At 34.2% G+C, this 18,779-nt stretch overlaps 1 protein-coding gene across 8 annotated transcripts in view; it reads left to right on the top strand.

Annotated features, from left to right (window-relative positions):
- Positions 1-265: 265 nt before the first annotated feature.
- LOC125048852 (broad-complex core protein isoforms 1/2/3/4/5) overlaps positions 266-18,779 on the top strand; it is a 98,110-nt gene continuing 79,596 nt past the window's right edge. For 3 of the 8 annotated variants that reach the window (XR_007116889.1, XM_047647778.1, XM_047647786.1), the window contains exons 1-2: positions 343-431; positions 663-808. The gene's annotated coding sequence lies outside the window, so the exon portion shown is untranslated. Of the gene's footprint in view, positions 432-455; positions 809-18,779 lie in introns of those variants that run through there. The other 5 variants (XM_047647779.1, XM_047647784.1, XM_047647780.1 and 2 more) reach the window with 5 other exon arrangements.

Here is an 18,779-nt window from a genome sequence, read left to right as displayed (position 1 = left end):
ACAGAGCACACATGGACTACTGTTGCAGACGTCAAAAGATTCCTCTGTCGAAATTAGTCACAGTTCCCGAAAAATACGGCTATTGACCCCTCCAGGCTACACCTAAATATTTTAGTATCCAAAAAATACACCATGTTTACATAACACGAAGAAAATTTGAAGAAACTTCGGCAAGGGCCGACTTGCACACACTGATAATAATTTCGTCGGTGCTCTATGTGTGAGTGACGCACACATGGAGAAGACATAAAAATGCCCAATCGGTACATGTCGCACCACTACAATGAAGGGAGGACGTAAGTCGCATACAAGTGCATAATTCGGCCGAGATGCAAAAAAAATATTTGGCAATGCGGCCCCTACGCGCCCGCCAGTCGCCCGCCCGACAGGGTTAGGTTAGGTTAGATTTTTTGGCTTCAAAACGCTCTTTGGTAATTTTTGAGAAGTATTTAATGTCTACATCGATAGTTCTTCCTGGCTCTTTATAAGTACAGTCAGTGCGTCGCAATTTTTTGAATAACAAAGAACTGCGCGCGCGATCTAGTCGGATTCTAATTCGAATTTCAAATTTTAATTTTCTTTTAATGATTATTATCTACGGGCGTTTTGTTTAAGACTTTGTGGGCGGGTAAAGTGATTTTTTTATTTTTTATCTATTCCAGACCTTTCAGAAGATGACATAATTAAAATAATACAGATTTATGATCTTTTATTCAATTCGAAGAGACTGCTGCAGTGTGGTGAACTCGTGTGGTGAACTTTTATTTTGTTTCTTGGACATTTGTGTTTTTTTGGTTCGTTTTATTTGGTAAGTGTTTTTTTTTTCTTTAAAATATTTTATGTATTTATTTTACTATTTGTCTTTGTCTTTTCTAATAACTAAATTGTAACTGAACCGCGATTCACTAACAACAAAGCCTGGACAGAAGCACACAGAAAAAACACTGCTTTTTTAAAATCACAATTTAATAAGGACTCAGCTAGACGCCAGGACAAGGACACGTCGACCCGTGACGTCAGAGACTAGGCACTGACGAGAGATGCCGCCATTTTGTATGCTTTTTTCTCAAAGCCTGCGCCTGCGCTTCACATAAAAGTAACAGAAATTGCTATGCTTGAAAATTTTCACAATATTTATCAGAGAAACATCTTATAAATTATAGCCACATACATTTAACATTCCTTTACAGATTTTATAAAGCCAATTTTATACCTTAGCAATCATATTTATCCAATTAAATATTCGTTTTGTATATGAATTAATTTCAACTCCAATGGAACTCGTATTACTACCGCAGGGTAACTTAAAATATGGTACTGGGGGTCTAAACTGGTGCCCTTTCTAATTTTAGAATCCTGAAATCTATAAGATAGAGAACAAATTGTTTAAATATGCAATGTTAGTATTTTAGGCTTGTCAAAATACACAGAGCAAAATCCAGGAGTGGCGAAAATATAGGAATTATTCTTTTAATGTATTTAATAATCCAGTGATTGCATTAGATGTTGATATATCCGCAACAAGAGACAGTTGATCCTGCGTCCTTCTCTTCTATTCGATCAAACAATCTCATATACTTTGTTCATGATTTACTAAACAGATTTGTGATAGAAACTAGTGATTATTTCACCATTAGAATGCTATTTTATCTCTGAGAAACGTATGCGATATTTATATTTAATATACTTTAATAAATAAATGTCCTGTCGTGCGCCAGGCCACTATTAAGAAATAAGTTCCTGGGTACATAAATGGCAGAATTATAATTATGTGTTACCATGCTTAATATTGTCAATATTTGTTTTAGGTATTTTTACTTTGAACTAAGCTTTGCATTGGGTTTCAAATATAACATATTCGCGGGCGTCACATACCTATGAAATTGATTTTGATTTGACAATTTACTATTTTTATAAATTCAGACATCTACGTCTAAGGCATATTATATTATTTTCTTGTGAAGGGAACAAGTTACCAGTACTTAAGATTTTGAACTTAGCTTAATTTTATTTGTCAGGCACATTACTACATTCGATTATTCCCTTTTAGAGGCAGTAATGATCGATATTTAGTTTAAAAAGTAAAGTTTGGAAGTAAATGCGTATGAATGCACTAAATCTATTAAAATGAGGAGGAAAACATCGTCCCTTTGCATTCATTGCAGACAGCCTTGAACGAACTGAGCGATGTGTAAGGGCGCCTACACATTAGGCTGTAACTATGTATGTTACAAGCGAACAGCATTCTGCAATTTAATAGAAAAAAGCAAAAATTAAGCAATTGCTTGAATATGCTATCTAGCTTTTCTTGCCTCTTCTAATCCATTCTACGCCTTTGATTTGAGAACTGGCAGTTTTTTAGTGTTATCTCTTCACAGAAACATCTAGTCACATCTAGTCTAACCTAATTTACTTAAAAGGATATTTAACATAAAAAAGTGTCCAACAACACTACTTACAGTCTGTACTAAGGGGAAGACACGTTGTTCTTGTTTTTTGTTTAACACTTAAGACTAAGTAGCAGTAAATATAAATTTAGACATCTTTTTTGACGTTGCTAACTCAGGATCAAATAATTTTGATTTTGAGAATATTAAATTTAATTTGACAGCTCATGTATATAAATAATCATACCACCTATTAGATTATCTAGTGTTTTTCTGAAACTACCGTTACTTTATTTTGTTTTATTTTTATTACTGGAAAAAGAAAGCATACCTGATATACCGGATATCCAGTGTGCTTATATGATGTGTCAGGCATCTATATAAAAATATACTCAATTATGTTTAATTTTGTTTACAGATTTTTTCAAATCATTTTTTGCACGTCATAACGAATTGTATCCTAATTGCCGTACCTGTACCGCAAAAAGAACAAGAAACCTAGAGACACTAGATTCTATCGTAATAGTTTTTCTAAATACCAATGTGCACCGATATTGGTCGTGGGTTTAGCTTGCACATATATATTTTTATATTAAGAAAATTGTTTGAATCCAATGCGTACCAATTCTTAAAAGGCCGATAACGCACTCTGGCATTGAGAGTGTCCATAGGCGGCGGTATCGCTTAACACCAGGTGAGCCTCCTGCCCGTTTGCCCCCTGTTCCATAAAAAAAACAGTAGATCCACTTAAGAAAGCAGATGTGTGGACACCCTTGTACTAAGATGTTTGTTGGTTGAAACTTATTGCGCTTTTTGCAGTGTATGCAAGGTCTTAGCCTCGACAAATAGATACGGCGAAAGCACGTCAATGATGTCATTTAGCCCTTATCCACTCGGGATTTTAGGCTTTAACTCAATCTACCGGAATGAGTTTATGATTAACTTATGTAACTTCGCTCATTGCACGTTACTTTGTTGAATAAAATGGGTTTTTAATAAATATTTAAAATAGCTTTTCTTGTGTTTACTGCTTTATTTTGTTTTAAATGTAGTTTTTTTTAAATAAAACTATTTGTATGTCACTCGTTAGGGTATTAGTTAAACGGAAAACCTTGAGCGGGTGTTATGTATAACTAAGACTTTCTATATCTTTGTTTTGGATGATATTTATTTTATCAATGTGATGTTTCATACTGCTTCTGGAGTACTGTTGGCCTCTTCTCCCAATGTGGTAGTTTTGAACCAATGGACTTTCTATCATCTATCATATTATAAAAACACGTACTTGCCTATTAGAGAAAACAAATGATTGCGAAACAAATTGACAAATCTGATGCCTAAAAGTTGTAGCGCCACTGGTTTTTAGCATACATATTACATATAGACTTAAAATCAGGGTAACATATATTTTTAAACGAACTTTTTTTATTTATTTTACATAATTTAATAAAATCTTGATATGGTACATTACAAAACCGCTGTGGTTTGTATAAATGTAATAGCAGTCTTGTTTAGGAGGACAACTGTATATGAAAGTAGTTTTTTAATTAACTTTTTATGTTGGTTGGCTGTCTAATAACTGACCGTACATTTATTAGCCGCAGTAGCAAATACCTCAACGTTTTCTCGCTGTACTCAGTACGTCATGCTCAACTCGTTTTTTTAAGTCATCTCCAAAAAGTGCTCGACTAAAAGACAACTAACTATACGCTTATTATTGATAGGCAATAACCACGATGTGTGACGCAGTACACATTTATTTGCGGGAACAGGATACAAATATTTTCTACCAGCTGTCCTTGACTTTATATCTGTAAGGGTAACGTGTATGGGTCAGGTAATGCTATATAACGCTATAAAAGGACAAAGTGACATTTTAAAATATTTTTTAACTGGTAATGAGTTCGTAATACGTTTGTTTATACTTTTACTATGGAAAAGGATTTGTATATTCTTTTTAACGAATCAACTCAAAAAAAAAAAAATGTCCAGTGTAGCAAAGACTAGCCGCTATAAGAGTAACTGTTTCCATAGCTTAGTGCATATATAATATTGATACAGTAGCGCTAAAACCCACTATAACATCTGTGATTTCGTAAAATTTATAAGTGAAGCAGACACAGAAATGCCCCAATCGTTATGGAGATAAATTAATATTGTACGTATATTTTAAATTTCATCCCTTAATGGTAGAAATATTAGGCGCTATATATATACCAATGGCTCTACAACCTTTTAGTTCTGGGCCTCAGATTTCTGAGTCTCCGTGATTATTTCTAATAGGCAATTAGGTGATCAACCTTCTGTGTTGCCCGCTTACGCCCTTGACTTGTGAACTGGTAGTAAATGTAACTTTAGAATCAATTTAACATCTTTTCTGTTGACGTTCATAAGTGTACTTGATTACCTATAAATGAATAACGTTATTTTGAGTTTGAGTTTGTGCCTGATATATTTTGGTTTAAGGCTTCTTTCTTCGTGATGGTTTCCTTCACCATAAGAGAGAGTGTAAAAGCGCACATAGACTGAAATTCCATTGGTGCCCAGTCGGGGATCGAATCTACGACCCCAAGTTAAAACCATTAGGCTAACACTGCTCTTTATATGCGTGTGTAAGTAACATCAAAATTAAAATTACTTATAATTATAATAATAATAATTAATTTTCAAGAATATGATACAAAAATGTAATGGTGGTACAATCGAAAGTTCGCATATTCTGTCACACATAATGGCGTACAAATTTATCTTGAAAGATAAATTGTGAGTTGTATCATTATAGTCAATTCTTATATTATTTTATCACTATATCATCACATTATTTAAATATATTATTATGTTATCAAATTAATATTAATTATAATGTTTTAAGCAAACAATAATTAATATAATATTATTTATTTTCCAAAAGTAGTCCATTAAGTCGAATTTTAAAAACTTTAGTAGGAAGATCTTTTAATGTTTTTGGTAGATTATTATAAACCTTGATTGCCTTACAACTTATTCGGACAATAGCGCGCGTAAGCTCAGCTTCCAGTGTGGTCTAGACTTGCAGTACTACTTGTAGAATGCTTTTTATTGATACATCAATTAATCTAGGGTTTCAAGGCCTAAACATGTGGGCTCTTTATTAAAACTACGAACATTATTCTAGGGTGGAATTCGGTTAATGTCACAGTAATTATCTGTAGAGGTCAATGGATAATACAAATCGTATGATATTATATTTATATTAAGAGATTTTATTATATTCTATAGATATTAGATAGTATATCTATCAGAGAGAGCAGTGTTGGTTTCGTCGTGCGACTCTCATCCTTGAGGTCGTAGGTTCGATCCCCGGATGTGCACCAATGGGGGATTTGTCTATGTGCGCATTTAACATTCGCTCGAACGGTTATGGAAAACATCGTGAGGAAACCGGCTTGCCTTAGGCCCACAAAGTCTATGACGTGTGTCGAACTGAGGACGCTGATCATTCACAGGCTACAGAAATCTGAGGCCCCGACTTAAAATGTTATAACGCCAATGTTTTTTTTAAACTTATCATACGAAACTTTGTTTCAGTATACTTATTTGATAATAAAGAAAGCGCGCAATTTTATCGCCAAGAACAAGATGGCGTCAAGAAGTGTCATGTAATAATAAAATGCATTTAAGGTAAAAACTCACTAATCATATGAATTATACTTCCGGTATAAAAAATTATTTCGTTCGCCTTGAAGGCAAATTTAATTGTTGTATGCAGCATTCTGGTTAGCCTTGGTCCACGGGTGGTATTACGGAAACTTGCCATCCTTAGATTTGACGTCACCTTCGAAACCTTAGCTTTTCGAAAATTTGGTCACGCATTGTATGCGTTTAAGTCATATGTTGTCCCTTGGATAAGAAATCGGGATACCCGTGTACGTATTATACGCGTGTGTTGATATCAGTCTCATAAACACAGGGATGACTTTATGGTAAGTTTGATAGAAAAATACGTCAGTGTTAAATATTTAAATAAACATCTTACAACCCTCCTGGTTATGCGCACTAAGCTATATTATTATTAATTGCTGACACCCTATATATATATTTATATATATATAAACATTTGTTTTAGTTACATAACCTAACTTAATCTGATACATCAGATGTGTCGGTTTAGGTGATCAGCGTGTCCTGTGACACATAGGCCTCTTCCAGCTGCTTCCATTATTTTCTAAAGTTAGCTCTTCTTGTCCAAGTTGTGCCTCCATTTCTCTTTATATTATCTGCCCATATCTTTCTCTTTTCCTTTTTCCAACTCGTGGTTTACATTCTGTAATAATTTTGGCCCGGTCCGACACCATTTCAATTGCCTTATTTTCTTTATAAAGTCCTCTACTTTCGTCGTTAATCTCTTCTGCTCTTTTGCTCTCAGTGTACTTCTTTCCATTCCTCTTTGGCATGTTCTCAACGTTAAAAGAGGTTCCTGAGATAATGCCCAAGTCTCAAACTCAAAATAACTTTATTCATATGAGTAAACAAGTACACTTATGAACGTCAACAGAAAAGAAGTTAAATTGATTCTAAATTTACATTCACTACCAGTTCACAAGTCAAGGGCTTAGAGCGGGAAAGAAGAACTGGCATCCCCATCCCGCTACCTATCTTAATAATAGTCTCAAGGTAAAATTATTACAATTAACTGCAAGTATTAAAATTAGGTAACTTTAAATGTCTAAAAATCGACACAAAATTTATTTAGTAACTAAAAATCAATCTTACCCCAGTAAGAAAATCAAAAGAACTAAATCAGTCTAAGTTGTGTTTTTGTCTAAAAGAGACAGAACCATTTAATTTTTTAGCTCTTAAAACAAAGCTAAAGATATATATCAATGTAATAAATAAATGAAGGCTGTTGTTCTATTAAACAATTATTATATACTGTACAATTTCTCATACACATATTGATGTATAGAAACTTAAGCAACAGGTCAAACCGTCAAGCTTTGACGTCAGTTATATTGTAAAGTTATCTGATCAAGACGATAGAAGGTGTATTCAAGCCTCCGCGACGCAGTCAACAGACTGCAAGATGTTTCATAAAATAAATAAATCAGTGGCGCTACACCCTTTTTAGGTCTGGGCCCTTTTTAGATGTCTGAATCTGTTGCGTGATCATTTTTTTCTCTAAAAGGTTCAATCAGCTTTCTGTGGCTGATATATGCCATCGATTTTGGGTCTCAGGCAAGCCGGTTTTCTCTCGATATTTTCCCTCACCGTTCCAGCGAATGTTAAATGCGCAAGTCGAACCTACGACCTCAGGAATGATAGTCGCACGCTGAACTACTGGCTTCAGCGTGCGACTGCAAACATTGGTCTCGCTTCTAGAAAGCTCTTGTTTTAATATCGCAATGTATAAAGATATTTATGTCTAAGTATAATATAATGCCAGTACTCTGTTCTTGTTCAAGTTCGATCGATTGTTGTCACAATATCTGTAACGCTTTGGCAACCTTGGGATTCCGCTTTTGCAGATATTAACACCAACGTTCCGCTGTTGTAGGCTGTACTTTTATCTAAGTCTTCTGTTTCTTGTCTGCTGTTGTTCTTACTATTGTAATATATAATTAATTAATAAGCGTTATTGTATTAGGTAGTATATTTCCTTATGTAAGTGAATGTTGTAATGGTCTAAGTAATGAGAAATATATATCTTACACCCTCACATTTAGACGGACTAACTCAGAGTTGTTCATTAACAGATCCTTAAGCTGATTTAGATAACACTGAACTATTTTAGTTAGTAAGTAATGATATATGTGTCATCTTCTATTAGACATAATGTAACGGTCGACTCTTAGTGCTGCAAGTTAGGGTTTTTTTAATGTAACCTGCAGCTGGCTAGTACATGTGTCAATAGTGCATGCGCATACGCATGTATTGAGGTCAAGGTGACGTTGCAACTTTCGAAACGCTCCCCATACCCCCTCCCATGCCCCTCTGTTATTTATAACACTTAATGACTGCGGAAGGCGACTGGTGTTTGTGAAGATTTTTATGTAAATATTCATCGGAACTTTTCACTATATGTGGCACATATATAGAGGGATACGTAGCATGGTTGACGTGTTTTTGCCTGCACGGTACGAGCGAGTGTTAAATTGCGCACATAGCAGTATATATTATCTATAATGACGTAGAAATGAAAAAAATAGAGACAGATTTATTCAGGAATCAGAACAGGGAACTGGATGACGATCAGACGACTACTTTTTTTTTCATAGAACTGGGAGCAAACGGGCAGGAGGCTCATCTAATGTTAAATAATTTGCCCATGGACGCTCTCAATGCCAGAGGGCTCGCTAGCCATCTATTAAGATTTAGTACGTTCTTGAACGACCCTAAGTCGAATTGGTTCGGAAATACTTCAGTGGGCAGCTGGTTCCACATAGTGGTGCGTGCGTGGCTCAGTTGTGGAACGTCGGCCGTCGAGGTGATACGGGTGGAATTTCGTATTCGGCCTCGACGTCCGATGATAAAACTCAGCTGCAGGTATTAATCCGAACAATATACAGTCTTAATCCTGAATCCTGTGTACATTCTTAAATTATTAAACAATACCCATTTATATCTAATAAAAAAGAGAAGAAAGAGGAAGCAAGAACCAAAATACTCTCTTTTTAGCGTAACCACACGTAATGAGATGAAATAAACTAATGCAAAAAACCTATAAAATTAACCGAGTGGCGAGTGCGCCTTTTCGGCCAAAGTCACTTCGGAAACGGCCATAAATTACACGTCAAATTAATGTGTTGCCTAAAAAAGCTGGTTAAGGCTTTCGGAGCAATTAAAACAATATTTATCCATAATTATGTTGGTATATTAAAATCAGAATCAATAATTATAGTAAAGATTTAAGTTGGCGCCTGGTAGATAGTACCGGTGACCCCAGAGCTGGTGCGTCCTTCCTCAATGAATAAGTATCGCAATACAGCGAGGAACTTCTGCCAGCGTTAAAGGTATACTGCCACAGGGACCAAACCTTTAAATTTTCTTTACATTTAATACTAATTAATTTTTAATTATTATATAAGTAAATACTGCACAATTGCAAAATGCCCTGAAATTTAATCCGCTGGTTTAAATATAAGATTTCTCTTCATAACGCCTACTACGCAAATATTATACCATAATGTGTTTTAAATTAAATGCAAATACCCTAGAGACGGAACGTGAAACAGATTATAATGGGAAAAAGATTTAACGCCAAATGATTTTCATAAAAGCCGTTTACTCCATAAACGCTAAAAAGGATAACAATTATATAACTCATTCTGCTAAAGATATCCATTGAATTATAATCTGAAACCTTAAAGACTTACTTTAAGCGGTAAATTGCTCAAATGCAATGCGAAAAAATTAAAAAATCCACGTCTAGCTCACCTTCGTGGTATGATAAGACTTCACTGGCGTGCAAGGGAAACCACGCCCTATACCTTCACTTTACGAATTGGTATCCCTAAAACACGAGAGCAGAAAAAAACGACAAAAATCAACCTAACTCTTAACAACAAGAAGCAGAGTTGAAAGTCATTTGACAATAGAGTCTGGCTCGCCTTGATGCACCTACTGCAATTAAACAAAAACATACCTTACAACGCGTTATTAAAGTCTAAAATTTATTAACGAAAACCTAAGTCGTTAACGCCATTTCAAATTTAGCGGAAACCGCCAAAATGCATCGGAAGGTCAACGAACCCACCGCGCCAAGGACAGTGCATTCCATTTTTAAATTTAAAAGCTAGCGAACCAATAGAAGGCTGGATCTAAGTAGCGGCCATCTTGGGTCGTTATTTTACGCGGGAAGTTTTATGCTATTTGCATTTTTTGGGAGTTTTGTTAATTTTTTTTTTGACAACAATGGTGGGCCGCTCATGTATTATTTCAACGTAATTAGAGCCGGCTTTCTATTTGTACTTGAAGGGCTTTCCGAATATGAATAATTGTTTTTAAAAGCCCAATTTTGGAAGCATATCGTAACATTTAATTTTGAATCATAAACATGGACGTATTTTTTTAAATAACAGCCTTTCCTGTGTCGTTACGTAAAATTCTAAGTAAAACATTTAATATGTTCTGAGGTTTTTTTGCTTAGTTCTCAATTGGCACAAAATTCCTGTTTCTTTAAGCAAATATTATATATTAAGAATTAAAGTACAGAAATCTTGTTCGCCTGCATATAAATTTTCCCAAACAGTATTAAATTTAAAGACCCAGAATGTGAATGGAAAATATTCTTATATTTTTCGAAGCGCATCTCTGATTCAGCTGTCAGTATTATCGAAAGCAGAGTCTACTCGAGAGCATTCTGAACCTAACATTACGAAAATAAACCAACTCGATTTCATTGCAAACACTAGCGTAATTTAGTGCATGACGTATAGCACGCGTAGAGATGTTCTAAGATATCGATAAACTATAAAACAAATGAATAATATAAATTATTGACGTAATATCTCTAATATATAAACAGTGTCATAAGCAATACTTATTACACAAGTGTTTCGACGAAATTAAAAATAAAACAGCGAACGTAAACATGAATTCTTGGTAAATCAATGCGGAAATTTTCTAACTAATTATAGAACGAAATAACGATAAACAAACTGTTTTAATAATGATATAAATGTTATTCTCTAGATTTGACGTGAATCAGACATTAAATAACCCGGTTAGCCTTGTAACAAAGGCTAAGATGGCGGAGGATATTTGTATGTTTGCATTGGTATTGAATACATATTTAAAACTTTAAGATATTTCAAGTGAATAATAATTGTGTTTTTTAGTCCAACACACTTGATTAAAATAACTGCATTAAATTTGTAATTCTATTTTCCTTTCCTGTTTCAAGGCTAGGCTAATTGCTGCCAACAAATTTAATTGTTTATTACTGTTTTATGGCTTATTAATAAATGTTTTATAAGCCAAAATTTGCGATTTAATTTAAAATTCAGACGAAGAAAAAAACATTATATCTTTGTGCGATCGTACACAGAATTAGCATGTGTGTGTACAGGAAACGATTGTTTCTTCATGGTAACACATTGTTGTACATTCTAAAATTGCACTGATTATAATGCAACTCACGCCCTTGACTAATCCAAAAGCGGACTGCACTGAATATATGTAACCAAATTATATTTACTTAGTAGAATAAGCCTTAATAATAAAGCCACTTTAATTCCATACTAAATAAAACTACACATCAAATGGGTATTAGTTTTGTTATTATACTGTTAGTCTACGTTAGTTACTTCTATAGCTACTTTTGGGTAAAGGCCTCCTCCTGAATTTTCCATTTGGATCTTTTATTAGCTTCCACTACCCATTTCTCTGCAGAAAACTTAACAATGTCGTCAGTCTATCGCTTTTGTGGTCTTCCCACGTTTCTTTTTCCTGGAGATTCCCTACAGCTACAGTGGCTTCGGCGGACCATCTTTTATCTCTACACCTTGCAATATGGTCTGCCCATTTCCATTTCCAAGAAATAGCCTTAGAAAACCCTTATTGTTTATTCTAAATTGATGCGTCCGTTTGAAAATAAATTCCCTTTTTAATTTCCGATGCGTACTTGCTTGTTAATAATTCTTTTGACTTCTGAACGTCAGTGATAAAATACTTCATTGTTATTCTAAATTGGTCACATTACTATGTCCGTGTGTTGACATTCGTGTTAACTGCATCAGCGTACGATATTGAATAGTAATTATTGTTATAAATAGCATGACACAAAACCTGTGTCCATACATGGGTTTATTATTTTTAAATTACTTATATATATATTCCATATTAGTAATTTAATATTCCAAATTTGATTTTGATTTGTGTAGGATTACACGTGACAAAATTATCGAAAAACTATCGAATCAAACACATCACTAATATTTCTAATTTCACGGCCGTCATCTATGTGTGTATTTGCACTAGTGTGTGTGACCTTGCCGCCTGCTGCGTTTCGGCGGTCGTTCACCCCGATGCATTAGCAACCCTTGACTTTGGCAACGCACTATTAATACCTATACGTTTATGCGAACCTAGTACATCGTAAAGTCATGACTCAGTTTAATAATTCTAAATCGATTCAAGGCAAGTCCAATCGCGCAATGTGTTTATCACTTGTTTGACAAGCGGAACAATCATAAATTAATGCGCTCCGTTTTGTAAATAATGGAAAATTTATTAATAAATATTAATTAATATACATATCTAGGTGTTCACTGAATCGCCTCTATTGTGTTGTAATAAAGAAAGGTACTAGTGCATAAAAATACCAATTAGTTTAAATCTGATGGAAGGAAGCGTGACATTAAAACGGCTGGCTTGAGTTTTTCTGAATCTGTTTCATGATCATTTTTAAATCTAATAGGCAAGTAGGTGATCAGCCTCCAGTACCTGACACACGCCGTCGACTTTTTGGATCTAAGACATATCGGTTTCCTCACGATGTTTTCCTTCAGCGTTCTAGCAAATTTAAATGCGCACATAGAAAGAAAGTCCATTGGTGCACAGCCGAGGATCGAACCTACGACCTCAGTAAAAACAGTCGCACGCTGAAGCTACTAGGCCAATACTACTCTGTACCTTCTAAACCTTGGACTAGTAAAAATTACGTCTGATATTTTGAATATAGAATCTGAGACCTTCCAATCTTGATGATTTTGTCGACGCCTCGGTACAGCATTGGATACGGGATCGTTGCAGAGGCTGTTTCAGCGGGAGGAACGGAAATCCTCAGAGCAATGGGGTCGCTCCGTAAAGCCTGCGAATTGAATAGGAAACTTCTAAGCTTCTGGAAGGAGATCGACCGATCGATCGATCTAAATGGGCGTCTAAGTGTAGAAACTGAAATTCTAATGGTATGATCAGCTAAGTCTAGCTTCCATCAGACTGTCTGACTCAGACATCAAAATACAGGAGTTCTTGCTAAATCTATAATCTAATTACGATTTTTATTCAGCAACGTTTTGAATTAGTCGGAATTCGATATGAGTTACACAAGAATATTATCAATGCACTAAAAATGTACCGGTTTTAGATAATTCTATATCTACATGCACTATTTAATTATGGACTTTTAATTTAAACCCGGTTTTTTATTATCTGAACATTTGTATCGTCTAGAATTTATCGTTAGAATTTTGATATTTTTAAAGTTATTCTGTGCCACAACCCATAAACCATCTAAGACCACTAACTTGGAATCCCTTTAGTTGATGTAATGTAAGAAAGAAAGAAGAAAGAAACACTGTTTTACACATAATAAAAAGGATAGTTAAAAAGACAAGGAACGTCAAGGCAGATTACAAAATACCATCCGTATCACCTCGGCACTACCACTATGTGGAACCACTGAAGTATTTCCGAACCAATTCGACTTAGGGTCCTTCAAGAAAAGAGCGTACCAATTCTTAAAAGGCCGGCAACTCACTTTCGAGCCTTATGGCAATGTGAGTGTCCATGGGCGGCGGTATCACTTAACATCAGGTGATCCTGCCCGTTTGCCTCCTATTACATTAAAAAAAGTGCCCCACACTGGGATTCCCTGTGTCATGAGTGGCTACTCTCTTCTCTTCCTTTTGACAAATTAACGGTACTTGACAATAATTTCTACATAACAGTTACATTTTATAATTAAACTATTGTAGCACAATAAGAATACTTTCCGTTTAAGAATAGGATTTGTTGAGAAGTTCGTTTTTAAGAAAGTGGTTAAAGATGGGCCTTTGAAGGAATACAAGCGTTGGGTAAAGAAACTGCGTTCTTTGGGTAGCTGATATGTTAGTTTGCGTTGCGTTGTTAAGTATTGTGTAACCGTTCAAAGTTTGTTTCATTGTACAATTTTGAATGATTCCACACAGGTAAGGTAATATACCTAATAGTCGAACACTAATTATCACAAGGAAAACTACGAAATTTATTTTATAGTTATTTTACTTTTGATATAATATTTAACATAAATTCGCGATTCAAACAAATTCCCAAACATAATTTAACCCCATACCACACAACACGCAACGTTAATTAAAACTTAAGTATTCGAATTCTGACCTAAAAGCATTCGAAATTCAAACCGCTATTACCGAGATTGCGTGGCATCCGTCTACGACTCGTCTAGCCGAGTATCCACGTCCAGTGTACAAAGAGCCCGGCTCGCATATTCATAGTTCCTGCATTAGTCGGCCGTGTGAATAGTGTGCGGGGTATGGGAGCTCAGGTTATACTGGATGAATCGTGTAGTGTGTGTAGTGGTCCTGACCTAGAGACGATAGTCGCGGCTCTAGGTCAAGGAAGGATAGACGCACACATGCATGGCTAAAGGTTGTGATCCACTCGAATCCATGGGTAACATCTTAAGATTAAAACACTATAAATTAGTTAGCTTTATACTATATCAATAGAAGAATAAAAAAACGTGTGTGTACGTTATGTACATGATAACGTAACGTAACATGTAACACGATAATATAATATATAGAAAAAACTAAAATGCTGACTATAGCTAACTTCAGGGTGTCGGTAATATGATATTTAAGCATTACATTTTGACAGAGTTTTCACAATAGAAGGCATACTGATCCCAGTATATCAGCTCATCTGAACTCAGCATTAAGACAGTTCCAATCTTCACCTGATTTTTGTGCCCTGTTTGATGCTCAGTTGTTTTTATAATCCACATACTTTTTGGCCTAATAGTTGTGTCTATATTATGTTACAATATCGGCAGTGAATAGTATACTCTAAATATGGAGTCGTATAAATCTTGCTTCACCTTTCACACATGAATCACACGACCCAATAAAGGGTTATTAGTATTGCGGAAATGGCAATAATCCAGTGGAGGGCAGCCCTAAAACGCACACTAACTCGCATCTAATGCGCTAGTGTGCACCGATAGCATTCGATATTTGAATTGTTGTCTATGGAAACGGGTTTTGTTGGCGTAGTACAAGTGAATGTCAACGATAACAAACGTGTTCTCTTGGAACTACATTCTTAATCGGTTTATTTAATGTTTGTTTATCTAATTTATTTAAAGTTATGTTTTAGATATATTACTTTTAACATTTTTAACTGATATCAAATAACATTCTATAAAAAAGAAATTAAATCAATCAAATTGCAGACTATAGCACAGACCACACTATACAATTATAAATGATATTTAGTTATCTATAACATTGTACTTGTTCATGCCTTTAAGTGTATTTTAAGACGCGCGTTTGTTTTATTAAAAATAACAAATTAAAATAGCACTTTAACAGATAATTAATTAATAAAAATATTCTTAACATAATCACGGAAGTGAAGCAACCTTAACAACTAATTATATTTTTTAATTATTATTACTATGTAGGTTAAGACAATTGTAAATACTGGGTATCTGGTGTTGAAATCAAAGACTTTTGCATTCCGCAAACAATTAACTATTCATAATTATTTCCATGATTAGATTACATATAACCATGGATTTTATTCATACTGTAGCAATATAATAATTACATTAAACTCAATAAACAGGATGTAATGTTCTGTGTTTACATAGATATATTTGTTTATATGCAACATTATGTTCTGTGTAATATACTATACATATTATTTGACAAAAATTTTATATGCCCAACACCCAGTATATATTTCTCAAATATTGCCATGACCAACTGCGACTACGAACTATATATTTTCCAACCATTGTTCTAATAAAAATCTCTTTAACAATCATAAAAATTGACATCTTTTTTTCAACTCGTAAAAGGCCGGCAACGCACTTGCGAGCCTTCTGGCAATGTGAGTGTCCATGGGCGACGGTATCACTTAACATCAAATGCACCTCCTGGCCGTTTACCTCCTATTACATAAAAAAACGTCAATTCATTTATTTTTATACTAAAAATATGTTTCTTGGTCAAAAGCGTATTTTCTTTTTATACATTATATAACTATCTTATACATAATCCGCTGTTTTGCTAGAAATATTTATCTTTTTTAACAATAACCATTACTAGTGATTTTTATTTTTTTTTATCATTTATGTTTACCAAAATCGTCATTTTATTTTAGATAAGATAGCTTTTAACACATACCGCAAATATATTATGTATGACGTGGTAAACTGCAATAAATAAATACACAGAAATTAAACCTATTCCCACCAAAAACGTAGCCTAAAACTAACAAACAATCCCATACAGCCAAAAAGCAACCAGCTGTTCAAAAAAGCTTCCCTAGCAACTGATCTATACATCAATTGCCCTTCTAAGGTATATATCGTCTGCCGAGTAATCCAGTTCTCGCGACCCTCTGCCCTTCGAGTCTAGCTCAACGAGTCTTTGAGAGCCCTCGGCCGTTTTTGTAAAACTACCACAACCAGTTTTAACGATCCACCAAATCTTACAACCTATGAGTATAGGAGAAAGGTTTTATTTATTATTTAGATATTTTTGATATTTTCTGGTTATGACTTCAATCAGGGTTATTTAACGCTTTCTTTTTTTTATTTTTGGTAGCCTTTAATTATTTTGACGGGAATTGAATTCTTGATGGGTATCTCGACTAAGATTGTTGATTTATATGTTTATTGTAGTTTAAATATTATGTTAAATACACAACCGGATGGCCTCCTTCCAAATTCTTTCACTTGTCTCTCATATCCTGCTATCCCTTTTATTTCATCTTCCCAAGTTTCTGGTTGACTTCCTCTTCTTATTCTCAACGTCATACACGTTTGATCGTAGTGTTATGATGATGTTATCAATTTAATATATGTTTCTGCTTTACTTAAATTTTCATTTACATTTAGACGTAACAAAGTAACCTGTGAAAATTATATATTTTACATTTCCCAATATGATAAAGTTTCAAATCAAATATATGTCACCGTAAAATTGTAAAAACCGTTAGATTGTAATCTATCTCGCGAGATTATAAACTGTCGAAAGATTGTGAACCTCAACGAACTCCTTACAATTTAAGGTATTATTATTCGGTAGTTATATGAAATTGTTGGGAAGTAAAATTAATATGTAATTGACCAAAAAAGTTTGAATGATAACTAAGTTAGTGTAGTACAATCTACCGAATAATAATACGTTAAATTGTAAGCAGTACGCTGAGATTCACAATCTTTCGACAGTTTATAATCTCGCGAGATAGATTACAATCTAACGGTTTTTACAATTTTACGGTAACATATACATGTCAACCTAAAATAAACTTCATAAAAATAATATTTAAAACTTGTATATCAGTGCGAAATCTGTAATAATGTTATTCCCTTCTTTCTTTTTCTCTGTAGTTAAGTGTAACCCAGAGGTTCAAAAGACCATCCAGGTTAGTAGAGACAAGCGCAGAAATGTGCTTACGAAAGTCCAAATTCATATTTCACTATATTTCATTTATACTCTTGAAGCTCTATTAATAATATTCTGTAAAAAACGTTGAAGAATAAACAAAGAAAGCGAGTTTATAAAATGCCTTAAATCGCTAAAAGTCCAAAGAGCACGCACAGGTCAAGTTATAATGGTCAGACGAAAAGTATCTAAAAGGGACTTAAGATTGGGTTCTTGGTGTGTGTAACCACTTGGGTATGCTCGAGTTTTTGACATTATTGAGGTCAAATGAAACTCTTGTATTACTTAATTTTATTTATCTCAAAATACACCTCGTTTCGATATTTTCTTTAACATGAAGAATTGTCAGTCGTAAGGATATGGAGAAAGTAGTATGTGAACAATATTATAAGACTGATAATATACGAATAATACCTTGCCTTTAAAATAAACACTCAGTAAGAAATTATAAAATTGAGGACGTAACTAATAAATAAAATTGGCAAAAATAAAATTCAAAATGCGTCCAAAAGCGAAACAAAACAGCAAGTGTCAAATGACGATCGGCCGAATTAAAATAATATAGATTACCCACATCAACATTTTTATAAATAAATAAGTTTAAATACATCCTTTTTAGGGCTAAGCCTCAGATTTATGTATCTGTTTCAACATCATTTTCCTATCTACTAGGCAAGTAGGAGATCAGCCTGTTGTGCCTGACACACGCCGTCGACTTTGATCTATAGCCGGTTACGTCACGACGTTTTCCTTCAATATTCGATAATCGATGCGCATAGAAAGAAAGTCCATTGGTGCACAGCCGGGTATCGAACCTACGACCTCAGGCCAACTCTGCTCTGCACATCAAAATTTATTAAATATAAATATGTATATCTAAAATGAACTTCTGTTTAACTTTTAACTACTTTTAACTTTTATAATAGTAATGTCTACATTAGTTTACTAACGGAAATCAGTCTCACGGAATATTATTAAAAACTTTACACTTATTAAAATAAAAACAAGGCATCAC

Source organism: Pieris napi, chromosome 4 (genome assembly GCF_905475465.1).
Source record: "Pieris napi chromosome 4, ilPieNapi1.2, whole genome shotgun sequence".
Taxonomy (NCBI): domain Eukaryota; kingdom Metazoa; phylum Arthropoda; class Insecta; order Lepidoptera; family Pieridae; genus Pieris; species Pieris napi.
Note: the sequence above shows the minus strand (reverse complement) of the source record. Positions and strands in the feature narration are given on the sequence as shown.